This window comes from Bos javanicus, chromosome 1 (assembly GCF_032452875.1).
Source record: "Bos javanicus breed banteng chromosome 1, ARS-OSU_banteng_1.0, whole genome shotgun sequence".
NCBI classification, from domain to species: Eukaryota; Metazoa; Chordata; class Mammalia; order Artiodactyla; family Bovidae; genus Bos; species Bos javanicus.
Window position 1 is genome coordinate 118077778 of NC_083868.1, and position 6000 is coordinate 118083777.

The following is a 6000-nucleotide window of genomic DNA, read 5'->3' on the forward strand; positions in this document are numbered from 1 at the left end:
CTCACTGTCCTCAGAGCCTCTGATCTTATCTGGATTTCTTTCACCCTTTTCATCACCTTTTGCCTAAGGCCTCAGTCTGGAGGAGAGGGCAACCCCTGGTTACCTCCTCTCAGATCACTCTAGAGTTTAGCTAACCTCCCCTACCCTCCTCTCCAGTTGTCTTTCTTTTGCTCTCTCCCTAACCTGTGAATCTTTGGGGAAGCAATGAGTTGAAGGGAAGACTCATTCTCTAGGTTTCTTTTTCTATGTACTTTTGAGAGCCCAAAGCCTTTCTCTGCTACAGGAATCTGAATCTGAGGTCTGTGTCTCACTGATGGAAACAGGCAAAGGAAATGGAATGTGTGAAACAATGATCTGTTCATCCAACCATGTGTACTCATTTAGGAGTATGTAATGTAGGTCAGACACGACTCAGTGACTTCACTTTTACTTTTCACTTTCATGCATTGGAGAAGGAAATGGCAACCCACTCCAGTGTTCTTGCCTGGAGAATCCCAGGGATGGCAGAGCCTGGTGGGCTGCCATCTATTGGGTCGCACAGAGTCGGACACGACTAAAGTGACTTAGCAGCAGCTTAGCAATGTAGGTCTACTATGTGTAACTCAACAGGATATATACGTGTGTATTTAATACACAGGGCTTCCCAGGTGGCTCAGTGGTAAAGAATTCATCTGCCAAGCAGGAGTTTGTGGGTTCGATCCCTGGGTTGGGAAGATCCCCTGGAGAAGGAAATGACAACCCACTCCAGTATTCTTGCCTGGGAAATCTCATGGACAGAGGAGCCTGGCTGGCTACAGTCCATGGGGTTGCAAGAGTCGGACACAACGTAGCAACTAAACAACAACAATTTGATACACAAGAAGTATATTTACATGTATAGGCATGACTCATCCATGTGGTTTTAGTCTATGGAATATAGCTTTTGGGACTAATTAATCTGTGGATGAATACTTCTATCCAGTTTCTAAATATTTAAGTAACAGACATTTTTTATTTAGGGTTTGTAGGATATTGAGAGAAATGGAGAATCAGAAGAGAATTGATAGATAGATAGTTATGGAGAGGTAGATTTCTCATCACCTATTGCAGAAGCAAGAGTTTCTGACTCAAGCGTGCAGTAATAATCAACATATAGTCCTAGTCATGTCATTTAGTTTAACTGTCTCATTTTCAACACCAAGAATTTTTAAAATGCTCAAGTACATAGCAAATGTAAGATATCTCAGATTTCAAATAATGAAGTTGATTGTGCTTGAAGTTTAAAATATTGGCTTATTCATGAATAAGACATTTTAGAGCACTAATCAGGCATAAAGAATTCCTAGTCCTTGTACCAGATGCCACAATTCACTGTTTTTCTTGGTATGAAATTGCCTTCAAGCAAGACTCAGACACACTTAGCAAAAAGTCAGATCATATAAGATCTTTCTAACAAATGGTATGTGAAAGGAGTTGTTGAAAAAGAAGCAAATCAATCTTTGGATTGGTCATATCTTTAACTTATTGCTACTAGTCTAAGGTGAGAATTTAATTTTTATTTCTCTCTAAACATGCAAAGAACAGTATTCTTCCCATGGCAGCCTGAATCTTGAAGGGACAATATTCCTCTTCCAGGTTGTTGGACAGGAGCCTGTTTTTGTTCCTGGATATATAAACATATTGTCACTCTAAACTATAAGTGATAAGATTCGTGGAAAACATATTCTCAGGGGTTACCTCGGACAAAAAATAGGTGGAATCCTAGGAGAAGTGGCCTGAGGTAAGGCTAGCCGCATTTAGCAAGTTAAAATACAGGATGCCTAGTTAAATTTGAAGTTCAAATAAAAAATGTAAGCCCCAAATATTGCATGGAATATCCCTACCAAGGTAGAATTATGTGAAGACAGGAAATGGCCACTGGACAAGGATTTACTAACCAAAAGAGTAAACAATTGATAACTTAGGCCATTCTAGCTGCAGAAAATGGCATAGAACAAAATTCCCCCTCAGGGGCCCATAAAAATGCAACTGGCAAACTGAAGCAGTAACGCTATCAGGAGCCTACCTTGGAATTAGCCTGAGCAACTTGACAGGGCCTCTAAGAAAGACCAAAGTGGGACAGAAAAGGAATAAGGGACCTGTGTAACCAGGTGGCTGTGTCTGTCATACCAGTCTGTGACTCGTCTTTAAGTTATCTTAGGATGCAAAGTCTGTGCTTGGGAAGCTCACCTGTTTCTGTGCTCTTGTATCTTCCCTTTTTGGTCTTCAGGTGCTTTCCTCTTATTTCTCAGTCAAGTTTCCTTTTGAAAATCCTAGCTTTTGTCTCTGAATAATTAGCATATAGATCTTTAGTCCTTTTCAGCCTCATTTGGTCATGATGTATTATCTTTTTATATCTTGGATTTCATTTGCTAGCATTCTGCTGAAGATGTTTGTGTCTAGGGAAACTGGTCTGTAGGACATCAGTCTGTAGTTTTCTTTTCTTATAATGTCTTTGTCTGGTTTTAGTATTAAGGTAATATTGGCCTTATAAAATGAATTAAAAAGTGTCCACTCCTATTTTCTGGGATACGTTGTGTAAAATTGGTCTTATTTTTTTCTTTAAAGTTTGGTAGAATTCACCAGTTCAATTCTTGGGTTGGGAAGATCCTTTGAAGAAGGGATAGGCTACCCACTCCAGTATTCTTGGACTTCCCTGGTGGCACATGTGGTAAAGAGTCTGCCTGCAATTCAGGAGACTTGCGTTCTGTCCCTGGAAGATCCCCTGGAGGGGGTCATGGCAACCCATTCCAGTATTCTTGTCTGGAGAATCCCCATGGACAGAGGAGCCTGGTGGACTACAGTCCATGGGGTCACAAAGAGTTGGACACGAATGAGTGACTAAGTATCAACAATAGTGCTGAAGTCCTCTCAAGTGTACCTAAGTCATAGGAAGCTTATAATGTGTTACAGAGAAAATGCATGTGTTAAGTAAGCGTCATTCAGACATAAATCATAGTGCTATTGGTTGTGAGTTCAGTGTTAATGAAGCAGGTGTCTTTAAATAAAGACATTGTCTTTAAATGAAGACAAACATAGGGACTTCCTGGGTGATACGGTGGATGGGAATTCGCCTGCCAGTGTAGGGGACATGGGTTCACCCTGTGGTCTTGGAAAATTCCACGTGCCATGGAGTAACTGAGCCCACAAACCACAACTACTGAGCCTGTGTACTGCAACTGCTGAAGCTTGTGCTGAAGCCCGTGCTCTGCAGTGGGAGAGGCCACTGCAGTAAGAGGCCTAAGCACCACGAGTAGGGCTCAGGTGCTTTACTCCTGCTTTACGAGTAATGCAACTAGAGAAAGGCTGTGTGCGGCAATGAAGACCCAGCGCAACCAAAAATAACATAAATTAGGTATTTAAAAAATGAAGGCAAACATTAAAATATACGCTGCATTGATCAGTTGACAAAATTGCTATGACAAGAGACTCATAACCTAACATGGTGCTTCCTTTAGATGTAATGGTTCAGTATTAACCAATTCAATATGTATGGTGGTTTTATCAAGTAAGTGTGTTACATTTTGCTTACCCATTTTTTAGTTGGTGGCTTTTGGTTGTCTCCACTTTGGGGCATCATGAATAATGCTACCAAGAATATTTATGAACAGGTTTTTGTGCCTCTATATTCTTTCTGATTTTCAGTCTACTTGTTCTGTTGATTACTTACTGAGATAGAAATGTTGAAGATTCCAACATAACTGTGGATTTGTCTATATTTCATTTCAGTTTTCTCAGTTTTACTTCATGTATTTTGAAGTTCTGTGTTAAGTTCATACATATTTAGAATTGTTATAGCTTCTTGGTTAATTAACCTCTTTAGTATTACATACAGTAAGCTCCCTACATATGAATAAGTTCCATTATGAAAGCACTTTCATAAGTCCAACAAAATTAGCCTAGCTACCTGACATGATTGGCTATATAGTACTGTATTGTAATAGGTTGATAATACTTTTCACACAAATACTACATAAAAACAAACAAACAAAAAATAAGGAAAACATTTTCAATTTTACAGTGCAGTATCTTGAAAAGTGCAGTAGTACAATACAACAGCTTGCATACAAGGGCTGGCATCAGGTGAACAGGCTAGAAGAGTTACTGACAAAAGGAGGGAGAGGAGGTAGAGATGGTCGAACTGAAGGATCATCAGCAATAGGAGACAGAGGGCAAGCTGCAATTTCACTCATGCCTGACACTGATGGCACAGGTTCTGGTTCCTTGCTGGATTCAAATCTACCCACCCCCTGGAAGAACTGTGGTGCTGGAGAACAATTTTGAGAATCCCTTGGACTACAGGGAGATCAAACAAGTCAATCCTAAAGGAAATCAACTTTGCATATTCATTGGAAAGACTGAGGCTGAAGCTGAAGCTCCAATACTTTGGCCACCTGATGTGAAGACCTACTAACTGGAAAAGACTCTGATGATGGGAAAGATTGAAGGCAAAAGGAGAAGAGGGCAGCAGAGGATGAGATGGTTAGATAACATCACCAACTCAATGGACATGAGTTTGAGCAAGCTCTGGGAGATGGTGAAGGACAGGGAAGCCTGGCGTGCTGCAGTCCATGGTGTCACAAAGAGTCGGACATGGCTTAGTGACTGAACAACAAAAAACCACCACCACCCTCTGGAAAAAGACGATCCAGTGGTGTCTGGCGAGTAGCTCTTTTTTTCTTGCCGTGGAGGACGTGGTAGCACTGACTACATTCTGAGTGGCTGCTGGGGCCGTTGTGAACCACTCTGTGTTCAAGTTCCCTGCCTCAAGAACTGACAGTGCCTCCTCAAAGAAAACCCCCTTGCCATGTTCTGCCATGTTCTGCTTCGTGAATCTGTTTGGTTCTTCAGTTACTTCTTCTTCCTCTTGTCTCTCTCCATCTTTTCTCTGGGCCTCCGATTCCATCTTTCCTTTTGCTCTCTCCATTATTTTCACTTTAGTTTCCGTCATTATAGATTGGTGCTTCTTAGCAGTATCAGCTATTAATACAGCAGTGCTGCTTTTATGCTTACTTCCAGACATCTTGGGCATCTTATTAAAAAAAAAAAAAAACATGCAGAAGTATTTTACAAATCTTACAAAAATACATGAACATGAGAACATATGGTTTATACCCTTCCAGGGCCTTGGAAGAAGCCATGCATGGAAGGGTCCTGAAGTTTAAGTTGCATTAGCTTCATGGTCGATTGCTTCTGCCTTTGACTTTAGCATTATTTTAGTATAAAAATAATAATGGAGCTAGTGGAAAAGAATTTTTTCCCTTTAAATCTCAAATATTCTGCATTCAAACACCTTCAACTCTGGATTAAAAAGTGTATCACCAACCTAAAAACCTATAATTTTTTGAGTTACTTGATAGTGTGTATCATGTCAGGATCATTGGGTTCATTGTTTCAAGTTATTAACATGGGCAATTCCATTAAGTGAATTCTATACAGCTTCACAATTTGTCTTTAAAATCTTACGTCAGGAGATACATGCAGGTGTTGAAATTTCACTGGCCTGGAAGACATTAAGGGCTAGTATGAATGAAAGTGTTCATTTGTGTTTAGTCCACAGTTAAGTAAGTTAAGTGATGGACTTAACTTTTCTAAAGAATGTGTGTTCTTGTCAGACTCCCTTTTATCCCCTTTCACTGTAGAGGCTTCTGCCTTCATCAGACAAGTTATTTCCTAGCTCCAGGTTTTGCCTTTATCAGACTGGTTCCTCCACATGTGATGGAGACTTGGGATGAGAGAAGGAGGGTAAGGAAGAGATGAGGGAGATGCCAGCAGAGTATGAAAGTGCAAGTATAAGTGTCCTGAGCTCTTACAATGTGCTGGGCACCGCTCTAAGACTATCATGTAAGACTTCTGCACAGATTAACCTACCAGAGGCAGGCATTACTACAATTTTAAATCACAAAAGAGAAAACAAAATAATTTATTAACTTTCCCAGGTAAAACCAAAACCTACATATTTTCATCCCAGAGCCAAGTCAC